Raw genomic sequence first — 19339 nt, forward strand, 5'->3', positions numbered from 1 at the left:
CCAGTTTGGAAGTTTTCCATCTCAGGAAATCTGGGGATGAAGATTGCCAGATTTAGAAGATATAATTTGAGGGAACCCTACTCCCACAATCCCCACTCTAAAGGTGTCCCCTCCTCCTCCCCATTCAAAAAGATTAGGTCTTTTCCAGAAATGTGAGTGAGCTATTGGTACTTAATAAACCACCCCTAATGCTAGTGTCTTAAAATTGCTAGCACTTGTCCCTTACTATGAGTTGGGGAGTTGTGCTGATTCGGACTTGACCTAACTGATTTTAGTTGGGCATATACCTGTGTCTGCAGTTGGCTAGTCTAGGAAGGCCTGAGCTAGGAAAACTCCAATCTGCTCTGGTGGTAGCTTGTCCTCTAGCAGGCTAGCCTGGGTTCATTTTCATGATCATAATAGGGGTTCAAGTGAGGAAAAAAAGTAAACCCCCACGTATAAGAAATTTTTAAGCCTCTGGCTGTGGTACATCTGCTAACATCCCAGTGGCTAAAGCAAGTCTCACGATCAACTCAAGGTCAGAATGAAAGGAAACAACAAAGCTACAGGGGGAAGGCCGGGGTGGGTACTCTCATACATCAAAAGAATCTCTAGACTTGCATTTAAAACATATGCTAATAGAACGATAAAAGTGGCTAGGTCACAGCTAAGAACCATAGTAACCCAGGCCCTACAGTGACTCACTATTCTAGAATTAGCCCAAGACCCAACTCAGAAGACTGGCTTGACTCTTAGTGTAACTTTGACCACCTGGCAGAATGCAGTGCTGAAGGAAAACAGGAGATGCCATCCCAAAATATGCCATTTTGGTGTAAGAATTATTTTAAACTGAAGACCTCTGAAATTCAACAGATGCAGAAAGGCGGCTTCATGGAGCTTTCCTTATCTGACTTAAAAGCAGAAATTCCTGGGAAATCAGTCTACCATAAATTCCCTCGTTGGGGTGGGTATGTTCCCAGGGCAGAGAACCAAGAGTGAACCTACCGTAAATCCTCTCTCTAGGGCACTTTTATGGCCTTGAATGAGCTGGAAAGACCACTCTTACCTGTATAGAAAAACATCACAAACTTTTGCATCTCTTTTTCTCCTTAAATTTCCATTTGTCTTTACTAAGAAAACTATTTGTTTTTCCTGTAGAAGCCTTTTTCTCCCCTCTCCTTCCCCTACTAATTTAGATATATAAGCCCCAATTCTACCCACCCATTTAAGTAACTCATCACTGAGCACTGTTGCATGTATATACCTATGTTATGTATGTAAATGTTTTCCCCTTGTTAATCTGTCTTTAGTCAATTTAATTTGCATGACTCAGTCATTCAACATAAGGGGGTACAGGAAAAGCTTTCCTCTCCCATACGGTTCCACCTCAATGCCACACCCGGGTCAAGAACCGTACTCTAAGAATGCCTTGCTGTTTGAACCATTTAAATTGGAGTCTTCTGGTGCTCATAGCTAATGATACCCTATCTGATTGAATATTATGTTTGATTTGCCTCTTGAACAGCTAAAAGGAAATATAAAGGAAACAAATGACCACGTGAATCTATATTTGGAAGTAGAGGTAAGGGTAGGAGATAGAGATTTCCAGGTCCCAGGCATGTAGATGTTATTCAGAGCCATGTGACTGGACAAAATCCCATTGGAAGGAATATAAAAAGAGGAGAGGAGAGAGCTCAGGACAGTCTTGGGGAACTCTAGTATTTAGAGGTTGACTAGGGGAAAGGAGACCTCAAAGAGACTCACAAGTGACCAGTGAAATAGGAGGAAAGCCAGAACGAGGTGTTAGAGAAGACCAAAAGTGAACAAAGGGATCTTAAAAGAAAAGATCTTGGATTGTGTTGAACACTTGTGAGAAATCCTGCTCAAAAGCCCTTCTGCCCCCGCAGCGCTCCCTCTGTTCCAGAACCCGCACCTTTGCCCTCTGTGCTCCAAGGGCTGAACTGCCCTTTCCTCTGTCTCACATTTCCAGGCTGTGTTCTCCTCACCTCGGTGGCTTCACCCATGTTGCAACCTCCACATAAAACATGCCCCCTCTTCATCTCCCCCTCTCCAACTCCTGCTGTTTTGTCCGCTCAGATGCTGCTGCTCCCGATCTGCCCGTGGGTCCCCTGCAATGTGCCCACGAAGAACTCCTCACTTCCCCTATTGAGTTAGTCTGCTTGGGCTGCCGTGACAGACCGGGAGGCTTAAACAAGAGAAGTGTATTTTCTCCCAGTTCTGGAGGCTAGAGGCCCAACATCAAGGGTCATCACTGCTGGTTTCCTGTGAGGACTCTGTCCTTGGCTTACGCATGGCTGCCTTCTCGCTGTGTCCCCACACAACCTTTCCTTAGCGAGAGCACAGAGAATGCTCTGATGTCTCTCTTTCTTCAGACATCAGTTCTGTAGGATTAGGGCCCTACGCATATGTCCTTTTGTTTAACTTGAATCACCTCCTTATCGGTGGGGGATTAAGACCCTTGTGAAAATTGGTGGGACGCTGTTCAATTGATAATACTCCTCAAACACATGTTGGGAGATAACGTCTCTCTTCTCTATTTGACTGTAAGAGCTATGAGGCCACATCCGGGCAACGTGCATGTTAGGCTTTCTATTCTCTCCGCACAGCACAGTGCCTAACGGGGCTAAAAATATTTATGGATGAAATGAATAAGATCATGAGTGCCGGGTCCATCACTGCTGTGCCATCTGGCTACCTCCTATAGCTAGCTGATGCCTCACCCTTGCTGGAAATTCTCTTCCCACCAGTGTCCCATTTTCCATACTCTGTAAAATCTCACCCATTTGGAATAAATGGAGGGAAGCCTAGTGTGAATGAGCGAGAAATTCTAGAATTTTAAAAGGAGGTTTGGTATTTTCAAGTAAGCGCTTCAAAACAAAACAAAACCAAAAAACCCCCTTCATATTTGAAGTACTGCTTTGTAATGCATTCATTATTCGTTTGCCTCCAAACAAATGAGGTTAAAATGGTTTAAAATGGGATGAAAAAAGCCCTTTCTTTAGGAAATGAAGCAATCCTCCCTGAATGAGTTCTCACTATCCCTTTATTTGGGAAATTCTACTTGCTACATACATATAGGGCAGAGGGACACTGAATCCTGCCTCCAGAAGAAAATGCATCCCAAGTCAGGATCCCAGAGGCCTTCACACATTAGGAAAGCTAAAAATGATGAGCAAAGGGGGTTGCAGAGGGCCTCAGAATGGCAGTGTTTCAAAACTCTGTCTCTTGCTATATAAAGTCAAAGTTGTGAGTTTGATTTCTAGATATTAGGATGCTATCTTTAGAAATAGGAAGTCAGCGGTGGTATATATATTCTTCTCCCTTGAAGATTACACACACATTTTTTTTTTAAAGATAGATGATTTAGGAGCATAGAAACGGGCTTTTTTTAGGGTATTTCATTTCTAGGTTTTTTCTAAACTCTAAAATATGTTGGAGGGGAGGGTCAGGAATCTCTCAACAAATTCCCAACTCTTCACTGGTGTTAACCCTTCAAGAGTGTCTTTTTCTTTCTAAAAATAGAATGTGTTTCTGTCAAGGCTAACCTGGGGTGTAAATGCCTAGTTGCAGTTAGAGAAGAGACGCTTGGCCCCCGAGGGTTCCAGCTTTCTCTATGGGGCTGGATTAGGGCTATTATCCCAGTGGTTTCCCAGTGAGGCTCAAGGACATGTGACAAACAAGCTGACTGACACGCAGCCCAGCTGACACAGTCCGTGCTAACAGTAACACCCTGACACACCCAGGCCTGTCCCCTCCCTCCAACCACAGGCATATGTGGAAAAATGCCTCTGAGAGGCAGCACAGACAATACCTCAGGCTTTCAGGATCATCCCATGGAGCCAATTTCATTATTTTAGCCTTGCCCAATGACCACATTATTTTGATTCTTTTGTCATTGACCTAAGTGCAGATTTGTGGATATTCTCTGTAACATGGGTGAATTCTTGTGATATTATAGAGAGGAACTAACACAGCCCAGAGATTTGAAGAGCTTGCCCAGAATCAGTAACACCCCAAAGGAAAGCATACAAGGGATGCGTGTGCCATGGGCTGCTTCAGGTGTGGCCTCTTTCTTTAGATTTACTGATAATTGTTCTAAGAGGAAAAGCCCTAGAAAAATCCACCTTATGACAAGTTATTTCTCTCGTTGGCCCACGGGCAGTTCCATCAAGTGGTTGTAGCCTGCAGGCCCTGAATTCTATAAAGAGGTTCCACTTCTGTCGTGATGCAGTTGGAAGATAAGCATGACGCCATGTTTGAATCAGAGACTGTGAAGCTTTTTGGGGAGACAAATGGAGGGATGTGGTGGATAATAGAAGTTGGTGAAGGCTGGATCTTAAATATGTCTGGAGGCTCTTGGCAAAGCCCAGTTTGGCTCTAGAAAATACTTATGGGCCTCTCTCCAGCCCAGCGTTTGAGACAAGATGTACACTTGTGTCCTGGCAATAACCCACTGAGAAAATTGCCTTTGCTTGCCGCGACGGGGATCAGAAAGACCTCAGCACCCTTCAGACACTTGTAGGCTGCCAGGATAACCTCTGCATGCGTGCGTGCGTGCGTGCGCGTACACACACACACACACACACACACAGCAGTCTGTAGTATGCACCGACCCAGATTGGTAAAAACAGTAGTCCCTACTCTCCTTTGGCCTGGGACTCTCTCCTTCCTTCTCACTGGATTAACCTGTTAAGATTATTAAATTTATTTTGTTCATAACTGATAAATCAGAATTCTCTGGAGAGGAGCCTCCTCTTCTCAAATAGAATATCAGACTTTAGGCAGAGTATATTCACAAATGCCCCTAGGAGTGACTTGCTTTCATGGTTTCACGAATTTGGGCCTTAGTGTTTTCACCTGAGCAGGGGATTACAATGACCTGCTCAGAGAATTGGTATGAAGCTTGAATGAGAGGAAACAATGTATATGATAGAGCTTTGTGAAGGCGGTCGGGGAGGGCAGGCAGGGGAAATAACAGTCATCAATAAGATCCGTTGATCAAAGCCAAATTTATTCATGTAGATCTAAGATGGGGATTCCGAGAGCATGCATTCTTAGCCATTTTTTAGCAGTGTGAACTTGAGCAAGCTAATTAAATTCATAGAGGCTTACTATTCTTACCTGTATTATTAGGAAAACAATGTCTATTCTTACCACTCTATTGCAAGAGTTAAAACATACCCCCTTACACTAAGTGTGATGCTAACACACACTGGATGCTTTCTGAATGATAGTAATGGCTATTGTATTAACCCAGGAGATATTTGTAAAAGTAGAAAATTTCTTTCCTCCCTAACTTTCTAGTGTTCTTTGCTGCTCAAGAATTAATTCTTGACCTCAGTTATTGTTATGAGTGTGCAAGACTATGGCCAGAGGGACTGCTATCTGGGGCGTGAAAATAATTCATGGACCATACTTTGAACACTTTGCTTGTATTGAGGATTAGTATTTCAATTTCTTAGACTGAAAACAGAAAACATACCAGGAAACTTAAAAAGAAAAAAAGGTGGGGGAGGGGTACAAACCAAAATAATGAAGCTTCCTAGTTACGGTTTGGTAAATTTTCTATCAATTTAGCCAGATGTTGGGGTTTTACTGACTCAGAGGTGAAGGGGAAAAGTTATATAATAGGCCTACCGAATGATAAATTGTAACTTCCAACTTCTAAATTTAGTAAAGGAAAAAAGACCCTAAATTCTTTTAATAGATGAGATAGCTTAGTCTGTGGAGAAAGAAAAAGAGAAGCAAAGCATCAGGAGGAAGCAGACGAGCTAGACGGGCTTAGTCTTCCATCAGATAAAGATGCCTCCTTAGGACAGTGGGATACAGCCATGTCCCCCATGTGCAATCACATGCTTACGTGAGAACATCTTGTCCCTCTTCTCACTGGAGTAACTTGAGACAGAAGTTTTGCAATGACACAAGTTCTTCGATGAGATGCCGTCTTTGAGCTACCGTGGTCGTAAATAGATACCCAAGACAGTCCCATGTGTACAACGGCATTAGTGTCAACGTAAACATGGAGATCATCTGCACCATGTTGGTCTCTGGGTATCAGTCATTCCTTCAGACACACTTGCCCCACCTCCAGAAAAGTCTGGCGTAAAGATATCCTCACACTAACCCTGCCTGAGTTTGTTTCTGTACTACCCAGTTTGGGTGTTGCTGCTGCAATTTTCCTTCTCTCTCTCTCAGCCTTTGTATTTGCAAATCCCACCCAAATTGTACTCCTGGGTTGGAGAAACACCTCTGGCTAGTTATGAAAATCAATGATTCTCTTTGCTCTAATCTCACATACTCTGCTCTCGATATCTTCCATTTGGGTTCACTTGGCTCAGTTTATCCCATGCAATCCTCACCTGATAAGGTACACTCACTGATCTGTGCCGCTACCTGGGCTCCTTTTTGCATCCATTTCTCAAGGTAGTGACTTTTCATTGGCACCTGCTGTTCCTGTAAACTACGTCTAAGGTCTTTGCGTCCTTTAAGATCAGAGTTTGCCCAAACAACTACCAAAGGAATGACTTTACTCACTCTGGAGCATTGACCTGAGGCTCCAATAACCACAGCAGTCTTTCTAGCCATCAATCATGCTCTGTGTGTAATTGTTCCAGTTCTCCTTCCCAGGAGGGTGACCCCATGATGTTGGACAGGAAAGATCAGCTTCTAGGCAAACTGCCAATAAAAGTTCTTAAGAAACCGACCCATTTCAAAAACTTCCCCTTTCCTAATTAAAATGACTCCTACCTCGACGGAAAAATTCCTTTGAACCTTAAAGAACTTTTTAGACTCTTGCCTAACTTCGGGCAGATGACAGACAACAGCGTCACCTTTTAGGGTTCCCACAAGGGCAAAGAGGCAAAGGGGAAATAGAAGAGGAATTTGACAGGTGACCAAAACATCACCTCTTGTGGACAAACCATGCTTGCTTTCCATCAGCTCTGCCTCTGTTTGGTCTCATACGCCAACCCACACTGTCCAATGCATGGGGGCAGCCCAAAGCAGGCAGAAACGCTTCTTCACAGCAGGAGGAAAGTAGATAGAGCTTGTTAGCTTGATGGAGAAGCAGTAAAAATAAAATAGTTCTGTGATGGTCACCTGCCCTTTTATATGCCTCTGGCTACTTGGGTACACCCTTTTGGACTCTTTCTAGATGTCTTATTCTACTTATTAAAAAATGATAGCGAGGTGTGCCTGGGTGGCTCAGTGGGTTAAAGCCTCTGCCTTCGGCTCAGATCATGATCTCAGGGTCCTGGGATGGAGTCCCGCATCGGGCTCTCTGCTCAGCAGGGAGCCTGCTTCTCTTCCTCTCTCTCTGCCTGCCTCTCTGCCTATTTGTGATCTCTGTCTGTCAAATAAATAAATAAAATCTTTAAAAAAATATATGATAGTGACCATCTGATGGTCCCATCACTGCCACCAAAAAAAAAAAAAAAAAAAAAAGATGTTCACGGGAATGCATGAATACAAAATAGATTACGAAGTAAAAATTAAGAGTGTATCTGGCAGATATCAGGGAGAGTAGTCCCTGGCTTCTCCTATATTATTATTGATAATATAATAAATTGATAATAATAATAAATTGTTAAATGATGGTCAGAATGGAAAAGAGATATGGGTGATTTAATTTGATTCTGAGAAAAACGGAGGTATATTCCGCACATTAGGTAGGTTTACCTTCCAGTCTTCTATGTGGGAAAAATATCTTACTTTTCTGTCATCTTCCAGCCACTTAGGACAAGTACACAGTCTCAAATTCCCATGATCGGATTTAACCACTATAAATAGACCTTGGAAACTCCACTCTGACTTCTAGACCCTGCCGTTTAGATTCAGGAATTTCCCCTCTCCTTCCTGATATTTAAAAAGAAAAAAAATCCTTGCTATGCTTTTTTGGTCTGTGAGTTTCTCTTCTACATGATTTCCATGCCAAGTGATGAAAAGTCTGCAGGAGGAAAAAGAATGCAGAATTGTGTGTACTTTAAGCGAGCAGAAGCCTTGGAATAAATATCTATGCGTGATGCTTAGAGCCAGTCAATAATGCCAGGCACCAGCAGGCAGCAAACATAAATTTGATAATCTGAACAAATCCTACTCTAACAAATGACCTATTTAATTTACTGTGTGCTTAGTAGTGCTGAAATCACACATTCTATTCAAGATACAAACAAATAAATACATAATGCTCACCAGATCTCCACAAGATGGGTTCATGTAGCTCTTACTACCCTCTCAGAGGAGGTAGGTGGGCTTGTTGGAAGGGTAACTTGCCTTAAATTAGGCAGATGGCTGCTCAGATGCATTGTTCCTATGGGGAGGACTACAATAAAAATGCCAGTTCGTTGTAATCTGGTTTTAATGGGCCTCAATCTAACTTGAAGGGAAGCAGGAGATTCACAAGAGACACGACTATTACACCAGACTCTATATCCTGAAATTGGAGTTTTAATAAAAGAGGGATATGCCATTTCTCTAAGTTAGTAATGAACATTATCTTTATTTCAAGGGACTACGTTTTTGCTAGTTCCGCTGGTAATCTTAGCCTAAGAAACTCTTCCATTGACATTCGCAATGTATGAATTATGTATGGAGGTAGAATCCTATCCTATTATTCTTATGCCCAGGGCCACAATGAGAGTGTTTAATCCTGGTGGTTGGGCATTAATTTGTGAGGCTAAATAAACTGATAGTTGTGTGCTAGATTATCAACGCTTGGCAGGCAAAATATAATTCATGTACAATCTAGATTTCTTATTTTTATTTTTTATGATGATGGTGGTTGGGATGTCTTCCATATTTTACCAGTTATTTCCATCAAAAGCATGAAAAGAGTTGCCATGTGTGATTTTTAAATTTCAGGGAGATAGGACTTTGTAAAAATTTTGACAAAGTTAGCTGAAAAATCATCGAAACCAGAAAATGGAATGAGCCCTGGATTCGATAAGAAAGACAGGAAACTAGGTGGTGGGGATGATATAAAATGATTCCGATAGGCCCACGGACGCAAAAGGCCGAAGCCTGGGATGAAGAAAGCCTGACTGGTATTTTGCAATGAAGCTAAACTCCAGGATAAATTCCAGGATGGGATTTAAAAATTCTTTCTGTATCTGAAATGAGCATGGGCACGAGGTGGTATTTTTCATCCGGGTACTCTGGGATAAGGAAAGAAACATGTGCGTGGATGCAGAAGGAAGAATACTGCTGGCACCCTGGCATCCGGGAGCCAGAGATCTTAGCTGGACCCATAGAGCCCCATCGACAGCGTGGGACCTGTGAGCAGAGATGTCTTGGCTACCAAGGTCCACTGGTGTCCCAGTCGTGATGCCTGGGCCCGGATACTTTCTAAACATGAACGGGCTGCCCTCTCTGGTATATTCGGATCAGGCCACCCTGGGCACACTGGTGTCTGGCAGACCAAGGAGGCCAATAAGCCTCTATAAGCCGAGATCTAGGTTTTTATCACCCATCTGTCTTTTAACTCCGAGTAACTTGAAGAAAGTGGGTAGTAGATCCTCTTGGCATGCTTTGCTGAGCAGGAAGAACCAGTCAAACAAAAATAAATAATGACCTCCCTTTCAGTAACTTTCTTATTTTTTGTAAGTATTCACTTCAAAGACACCAAAGCATCCTTCCCTGACTCCCTCCCATTCCTGCTCCAACCACAGTGGTTGCCTGTTTACAGAAATAACCCCAAAGGCGGGGCTGGGAAATGGATCTGATGGCCGCCATTGAGGGTGCTGCTCGCTCCACCCCGTGCTTTGGAAAGTCTTGGTTACTCAAAAGTTCTGACCAGTCTTGTGATTACAGTGCTGCTCCAGGTTCTCTTTCAAGATCTGCTGCTCTGTCCCTTGGTAATGAGTCCTTCACTCTGCCACCTTCCCATCGTTACTGGGGTCTGACCTTCCAGTCACACTTAGTATTTCATCCCAGTGATGACATCTTAAGGATTCAGCATTCTGAAATTTAACTATAAATAATATTGCCAGGCACTCAGCAAGCTAGTCAGGGGCGCCTGGGTGGCTCAGTCGATTCCACCTCTGTCTTCGGCTCAGGTCATGATCCTTGGGTCTTGGGATCAAGTCCCACATCCAGCTCCCTGCTCAGTGGGGAGCCTGTTTCTCCCTCTCCCTCTGCTCCCCACACTTGTGCACATGTGCTCTCTCTAGCTCCCCTGCTCACTCATAAATAAAGTCTTAAAAAAAAAAAAAAAAAGCAAGCCAGGAAGATCTAACCTTTAACAAATATACTCACCACTAACTAGAAAATGAACAAGACATAAATACTCTAACAGCTAAATTTTGTCAGCTGGAGCTTTTTTTAACGAAAAAATTTTGTCTCTAATACCCAATATGAGGTATTTAACTACTTTAGAATGTGTCTTAAAAGAATAGCATTAATGCTAGATGGGTTTAAAAAATTGTAAAACCCTTCATTCCGTAGATAAGAAAACCAACCTAAAGAGGTTAAGTGACTTGTTCAGGGTAATTATACAGCACAATTCCTTTTATGTTATTTAATAAAAGAATTTATTCAATACAAACAGAAATCCCAAACCCCTATATACACTTTTTCAATAAGCCTGGAAAAGCACACTGTGCCCGGGGGGTCCTCTCTGCTGAGCGTGCTGTTCCTCTCCTTAAGGAGACAGTTGGTGGCGTGAGCAGACACCGCCCACAGATGGTCACGGGGTGGGATTTTCCTGCTGCATAAAGAGAACTTGTAGATCCAAGAGAAGGATTCCTCCCAAATCAAGCCTTCCTGGAAAATTCCACTTTCATCCATGAAATCAGAGGCAAACTGGAGGCAGGCCCGGTCTTAAAGCCTACCAGTTCTTTAACCCACTGAGCCACCCAGGCACCCCAAGCCTACCAGTTCTTAACCATGGCTCAGTTTGCCTAGCCTGCCTGCATCCAACAGGGGACAGCTGTGGGATCAGCTCAGACTCGGTCTTGCTTAAAACGGCTCCTGTCTCCTCACTCTCCCAGGACTTGGGAGAGGGCTTCAGGAACGAGAAGGAAGGCCAGGGTGCTGGGCATGAAATTTTCTGGGGACGCTGAGCACACAGAAGGCAAGAGGGCTGCAGTGGCCACTTCTATCCCCCTCCGTCCCCACTCCTGGTGCCTCACACCATTCTTTGGCTTTCCAACTTAACATCCTTCAGGGTGGGGGCACCTGGGTAGCTCAGTGGGTTAAGCCTCTGCCTTCAGCTCAGGTCACGATCTCAGGGTCCTGGGATGGAGCCCCGCATCGGGCTCTCTGCTTAGTGGGGAGCCTGCTTCCCCCTCTCTCTCTCTGCCTCTCTGACTACTTGTGATCGATCTCTCTGTCAAATAAATAAATAAAATCTTAAAAAAAAAAAATCCTTCAGGGCAGCTGGCTAGCTCCATCAGGGGAACACACAAGGCTCGATGTCGGGGTTGTAAGTTTGAGTCCCACATGGGGTGTAGAGATTACTTTAAAAAATCTTTTAAGAAAATATGAAGAAGTAAATAAAATAACATCATCCAGAGAAATTCCCAGGGAGGCCTCACAGCCCCAATTATCTCAATTTTCCTTGTGTTCCCAACAACTGCACAGAAGTAAGACAAGGCTTTCACTGCGGTATGGAAGATAAGATCTTGAAATATTAATCATTGTGTTTTCTTTCTTTCCAGAACTTCCTGACCTTTCCCCTAGTGGGCAGAAGTATCTGCTTTGCAGAAGAATTCGTGTTGTTGTGACTGGAAGGCTGAGAGAAAGGAAAGGTTAGTTTTCCTGAGTTTTATTTCCACTCAAGGCAGATGAGAGCGTTTACACAAAGACCAAGTTCTGTGGGTGGTCAGTACAGCAGGCCTCCTACTGCTCCCTCCCTGCACTGGTTCTCCCCCCGGCTGTGTGGGGGCCTCCTGCCCTCCCCTGACATGTCCCCACTCATCAGTCACCCCATGTGATCTTCCCCTGACCCAAGTGATTGCAGGCCCTACCCACATTGGCCCACGTGGACATCCCTCTGTCCACAGTCCAACCACACTGACAGAGCTGGACTCCTTGACCCAGAGCAGGGGTTCCTGAAGGGAAAGACCAAGTGACACTAGACCTAGCGGTGGGGTGGAGGACTTGACCCCTGTAACACAACTACCAGGGGTGTTTCTGGAAGGATAGAGTATTCTGAAACAATTGACAAAGTTTCTGATGCCAGCCCCTCGAAATACCTCAGGATTCTGTGGAGTCGCTTGCTAAGTGGATTGTGACCCAGAGTTACTGGCCTCTCCATTCATTGGTCTGTGCCAAGCCAGCAGTGTGTACTTCCAAAGCATTATTTTATTTCATTTTCACAAGCCAGCAGAGTAGATATTATTTTATGGATGATAAAATAATAAAATCCTCTTGGATTTTATCATCATCTATTTTATGGATGTTAAAAATAAAAATCCTCTTTCTGACCTTAACCACTGGACTATAGTACCTCCTTGTAAAACTGGAGGATAGAGAATAGAGATAGTACATTTCCCCGAATATTCTACTTCCTAAAATAAATTTTTTGTGTTACATTCTCTTTTAAATAAATAAGGGAACTACACTTTTCATTGGAACTTGGAAGCTTCCTCCTTGAATAAGATAAAATTAGGCCTCCTACATGATTTAAGACTCAGCTCCTAAGTTAGTCAATATGTTTATAATACAAATTTGTACAAGGTGGGGTCTCCTTGGTCACTCAAATGAAGGCATAAGAATCAAAAGGGATTCTTTAAGGGACTAGTCAAAGCAGCCTTGGGTCGTAACCTCTCCTTCAGGTCATGGAGTTCTTACTAGCTTGTCTCTTCTGGCAAACTGGGCCTGACCCCCTCCCCAGGCACCCCTTTCAGGAGCCCTGGGAGGCAGTAAGCTCTTGGAGAGTTTTGCCGTTGGCAAGAGAGTAGCAAAGGAGGTAGGTTCCTCATTAGTATTCGAGTCCTGTTCTTTCCAGGGGAATTTGCTGGGGACTTCCCCTTACGTACCATAAGTAGAGAGGGGCAATTCTCCCCTCCCCACACAGTTGAGAACAACAGAATGAGTGGGTATACACTGATCAGCTCTTAAAGCTCATTTTAGGAGGTTTGGGGTTATTTGCAAATTAGGTCCTTCCATTCATTTTTCCCTGTGTATGTAAAGCAACATATTTCTGCACCATTTAAGAGAAAAGAAAATTAGTGTGAGCTGCCAACAGCTGGCTGACAACCTTGAGCACTGGGTGTTTTGGAACTGATCCAGATTTCACATAAGGAGTTCATTTTTGGTTCGTCAAAAAAGGGAAGGAGTTGGCCCAGATCCCGTTCCTCTAATTCAGGAACAAGGATCTGCAATTCCCTTCAGAAATTGCTGGAGGGTGGCTCTGCAGGTCCACTTGTCTCTCTACCTGATACAAGAAGAACCGTTTAGCTGTCTGGGTGTTTCATTTGACAAGTCAGTGATTCAGCGCAGCAATTAACCGAAGGTTAATTCCCCCCTTTCTCCAAATCCCTTATAAAGATCTGTCATTTCTGCAGATTCCAGATTTTTTTTTTAAGCTTCTTTTTCTTCCTCGTGAATCCTACTTGCCCTGACTTTGAGTTGAGCTTTTAGACAGAGGCCAAGTTTACTAGCATAATAAAGAACTTAATATTTGTTGGAGAATGAAATCCTCTTATTTTCCTAATCTGTGACTCACCATTTCAGAGTGAGAAAAATTTCATGTTTCAGAATGGCAATAGCCATTTTTATTTTCAAAGGAACAAGTAGTCAGTATAAAAAATGTAGACAATGTAGGAAGGAATAAAAAGAAAAAATTTAAAACCATCCCGAATCCCACCACTGGAGAAAACTGACCACCATTAGTGTTTAATTTATATGACTTTTTAAAATTTATTTATTTGACAGACAGAGATCACAAGTAAAGAGAGACACAGGCAGAGAGAGAGGAAGAGAAGCAGGCTCCCTGCTGAGCAGAGAGTCCCATGTGTGGCTCAATCCCAGGACCCTGAGATCATGACCTGAGCCAAAGGAAGAGGCTTTAACCCACTGAGCCACCCAGGTGCCCCTAATGTATATGATTTTATATACATTTCTCTTTTCATAAAAGAAATTATAAATTATTTAATAATTTGATTTTGTTCTGTATTTTGGTTATTATAAGATTGATGTTACTATATTTAAGAGGGGCAGTGTACTGCAAACGATGACTTTATCTAAAACAATAGATATTTTTGCTAATATAAATACTGCTGCAATGAAGGCCTTGTACATACATCTTTGCTCACTGGGCTAATTATTCCTTATGCTAAATTCCTATGAACAAACTTCGTTAGATCAAATCATATAGACTTTTTTCAAAGCCTCTGATACATATGCCAAATTACCTCTCCTCCCAGAAAACTCGTTCTCATTTATAACCTCACTAACTTCATTAGAGTACATTTTTAAATCAAACTCTCACAAATACTAAGTATAATAAGCCTTTTTAAATTTTTGTTCTCATTTGAGAAATAAAAAATTGGTACCTCCTTATTTTTTTTTTAATTTTATTCCAGTACAATGAACATACAGTGTCACATTAGTTGCAGGTGTACAATACAGAGATTCAACAATTCTGTACTTAGTACTCATTATGATAAATGTACTTTTAATCCCCTCCACCTATTTCACCCCTCCCCCACCTGCCTTGTCAGTGGTCTCCATCAGTTTCCTCTCTATGTTAAAAATATGTTTTGGGGTCTCTTTTTGGTTTGTTTTGTTTCTTATATTCTACATGAGTGAAATCATATATTATTTGTCTTCCTCTGACTCATTTCGCTTAGTATTATCCCTCTAGATCTGTCCATGTTGTTGCAAATGGCAAGATTTCATCTTTTATGGCTGCATAGTATTCCATTGTATGTGTACCACATCTTATTTTTCATAAATATGAAATGGATGGGCCATTGGGTTGCTTCCATAATTTGGCTCTTATACACAATGCTACAATAAATATAGGGTACATATATCTTTTTGAATTAGTGTTTTCATATTCTTCAGATAAATACTTGGTAGTGGAATTACTGGATCATATGGTAATTCTATTTTTATTTTTTTGAGGAACCTCCATACTGTTTTCTACCATGGCTACAGCAGTTTACATTCCCGCCAACAGTGCAGGAGGGTTCCTTTTTCTCCATGTCCTTTGCCAACACTTGTTGTTTCATGTCTTTTTGATTTTAGCCATTCTGACACGCGTGAGATAGTTGTCTCATTGTGGTTTTGATTTGCATTTCCCTGTTCTGTGATGTTGTGTATCTTTTCAAGTGTCTGTTGGCTATATGTCTGTATGTCTTCTTTGCAGAAATGCCTATTCATGTCTTCCGCCCATTTTTAAATTGGATTTGTGTGTGTATGTGTGTTGAGCTGTGTAAGTTCTTTATATATTTTTGATACTAACCCTTTATCTGATATGTCATTTGCAAATATCTTCTCCCATTCAGTAAGTTGTCTTTTAGTATTATTATTATTTCCTTTGCTGTGTAGAGGCTTTTTTTTTTAAAAAAATGTAGTCCCAATAGTTTTTTTGTTTGTTTGTTTTGCTGGTTTTGGGGTTTTTTGTGGTTTTTTTTGGTTTTGGTTTTGGTTTTTTTTGCTTTTGTTCCCTTGCCTCCAGTTCTGTTCTTTTATTCAAGATAGTTTGGACTATTCAAGGTCTTTTGTGGTTCCATACAAATTTTAGGGTTATTTGTTCTAGTTCTGTGAAAAATGCCATTGGTCTTTTGACAGGGATTGCCTTAGGTCTGTAGATTGCTTTGGGTTGTGTGGACGTTTTAATAATACTTGTTCTCTCAATCCATGAGCATGGACTACCTTTCCATTGGTTTTTGTCATCTTCCATTTCTTTCATCACCATTTTATAGTTTTCAGAGTAAATGTCTTTCACTTCCTTAGTTAGGTTTATTCCTAGGTATTATTTTTGGTGCAATTATAAATGGGACTTTTTCCTTAAATTCTCCTTCCATTATTTCATTATTAATGTATAGAAATAGAATGAATTTCTGTATATTTTGTATCTTGCAACTTAATTGAATATGTTTATCAGTTTAGGTAGTTTCTATGGTGGAGTATTTAGGATTTTCTATGAATAGTATGGTGTCATCTGCAAATAATAAAGGTTTTGTTTATTCCTTACCAATTTGGATAACTTTTTTTCTTTTTCTTGTCCTGATTGTGTGGTAGGACTTCTAGTACTATATTGAATAAAAGTGGTGAAAGTGAAAAAACAAAAGCAGTGAGAGTAGACATCCTTATCCTGTTTCTGACCTCAAGGGAAAAGCTCTCAGTTTTACACCATTGAGTATGATATTAGCTGTGGGTTTTCAATACATGGCCTTTATTATGTTGAGGTATGTTCCATCTAAAACCTACTTTCTTGAGGGTTCTAACTTAAATGGATGTAGAATTTTGTCAAATTTTGTTTTGTTTTGTTTTGCGTCCATTGGAATGATCACATGGTTTTTATTCTTTCTTTTGGTTTTGGTGATGTGGTGTATCACATTGATTGACAAACCACACTTGCATCCCAAGAATAAATCCCACTTGATCTTTGTAAGTAAATTTTTTATGTATTGATGGACTTGGTTTGCTATTATTCTGTTGAGGATTTTGTGTCTATGTTCATCAGAGATACTGGTCTGTAATTCTCTTTTATTGTATTGTCTTTATTGGGTTTTGGTCTCAGGACAATACTCACTTCACAGAATGAATTTGGAAGTGTTCATTCCTCTTCTGTTTTTGGGAATAATTTGAGAAGAATACCTATCAACTCTTCTTTAAGTATGTGATTGAATTCACCTGTGAAATGATCTAGTCCTGGACTTTTTTTGGTTGGACTTTAAAATCCAACCTTTCAAGTCCAACCTGAAGACTTTAAAGTCTTCAGGAAGACTTTATTTCTTCCTGATTCAATTTGGAAAGGTTATAGTTTCTAGGAATTTTTCCATTTCTTCTAGGTTTTCAGTATATGATTTTTCATAATATTCTCTAATAATTCATTGTATTTCTGTGGTACCGGAAATACTTCTCCTCTTTCATTTCTGATTTTGTTTATTTGAGCTTTTTGTGTGTGTGTGTGTATGTCTTTTTTTTATGAGTCTACCAGAGGTTTATCAGTTTTGTTGATCTTTCAAAGGATAGCTCCTTGTTTCAGTCATCTGTTCTGGTTTTTTTGTTTGTTTTTTGTTTTTTTAGTTTCTGTATCTTTTACTTCTAATCTTTATTATTTTCTTCTTCTCGTTTGGGGTTTTGTTTGTTTTTCTTTTCCTAGCTCCTTTTAGGGTAAGTTTAGATTATTTGAGATTTTTCTTGCTTCTTGATATAGGTCTATTTTGCTATAAACTTCCCTCTTAGAACAGCTTTTGCTGCATTCCAAAGATTTTGGATGGTTATGTTTTCATTTTCATTTGCCTCCAGGTACTTTTCAAAATTTCCTTTTTGATTTTTTGGTTGATCCATTCATTGTTTAGTATCATGTTATTTAACTTCCATGTATTTATGTTCTTTCTAGATTTTTGCTTATGTTTGATTTCTAGTTTCATAACCTTGTGGTCAGAAAAGATGCATGGTGTGATCTCGATTGTTGTTGTTGAGACATGTTTTGTGACCTAACATGTGATCTGTTCTGGAGAACATTCCTTGTGAACTTGAAAAGAATGTGTATTTTGCTCTTCTAGGATGGAATGTTCTGAATATATTGGTTAGGGCCATCTGGTCCAATGTGTCATTCAGAACCACTATTTCCTTGTTGAATTTCTGTTTGAATGATCTACCCATTGATGTAAGTGGATTGTTAAAGTCTCTGACTATTATTGTATTACTATCAATTATATCCTTTTTGTTTGTTATTAGCTTGAGGTATTTGGGTGCTCCCATGTTGGGTGCATAAATATTTACAATTGTTATAGCTTGTTGGATTGTTCCCTTTATTATTGTGTACCATTATTCTTTTTTTTTTTTTTTTCCGCAGAGAGAGAGCGCACAAGTTGGGGGGACAGGCAGAGGAAGAGGTAGAAGCAGACTCCCTGCAGAACAGGGAGCCCAATACAGGGCTCAGTCCCAGGACCCTGAAATCACAACCTGAGCCAAAGGCAGATGTATAACCAACTGAGCCACCCAGGCCCCGTGGTCCCTCCTTAACTCTTGTTACAGTCTGTTTTAAAGTCTATTTTGTTTGATGCAAGTATTGCTACTCCAGCTTTTCACTTCCATTTGCATGATAAACGCTTTTTGGTCTGTTCACTTACAATCTACATGTGTCTTTAGGTCTGAAATGAGTGTCTCATAGACAGCATTTAGATAGGTCTTGCTTTTTTATTCATTCTGTTACCCTGTGTCTTTTGATTGAATGTTTAGTCCATTTACATTCAAAGTAATTACTGATAGGGATATACTCACTGCCATTTTGTTACTTGTTGTGTGGTTTTTGTAGTTCTTCTCTGTTCTTTCTCTTGCTCTCTTCTTTCATGATTTTTTTGGATTTCTTTAGTGATATACTTGGATTCCTTTCTCTTTATTTTTTTCCATATCTTTTACCAGGTGTTTTTTTTTTTTTTAATATTTTAGGGGTACCTGGATGGCTCAGTAGGTTAAGCCTCTGCCTTCAGCTCAGTTATGATCCCAGGGTCCTGGTATCGAGCCCCACATCAGGCTCTCTGCTCTGTTTCTCCCTCCCGCCCCCGCCTGTCTCTCTGCCTACATTTGATCTCTCTCACTCTGTCAAATAAATAAATAAAATCTTTTAAAAAAAGATTTGACAGAGTGATAGAGAGAGAGCACAAGTAGGCAGACTGGCAGATAGAGGGATAGGGAGAAGCAGGCTCTTTGCTGAGCAGGGACCCTGATGCGGGACTCTATCCCAGGACCCCTGGATCATGACCTGAGCCAAAGGCAGATGCTTATTGAGCCATACAGGTGCCCCTCTGTTACCAGTTTTTTATTCGTGGTTACCATTAAGTTTATATATAACATCTTTCTGTATGTAACAGTCTATACTAAGTTGATGGTCTTTAAGTTTGAATCCATTCTAGAAGCATTAGAAACTTATTCTTCTCTCCTCCCACATTTTATGTATCATACTTTATCTTTTATTTTGTGAATCCCTTAACTGATTTTTGTAAATATACTTAATTGTACTGCTTTTGTGCTTCTCACTTTTCTTACTCCTGTTTGTGGTCTTTCCTTTCTACTCAAAGAGTCCTTTTTAACATTTCTTGTGGGGCTCATTTAGTGGTCATGAATTCTTTTAACTTTTGTTTGTCTGGGAAATTATCCCTTCTTTTATTTTGAATGATAGCTTTGATGGATACAGTATTCTTGGTTGCAGTTTTTT

Source organism: Mustela erminea, chromosome 6 (genome assembly GCF_009829155.1).
Source record: "Mustela erminea isolate mMusErm1 chromosome 6, mMusErm1.Pri, whole genome shotgun sequence".
Classification (NCBI taxonomy): Eukaryota; Metazoa; Chordata; class Mammalia; order Carnivora; family Mustelidae; genus Mustela; species Mustela erminea.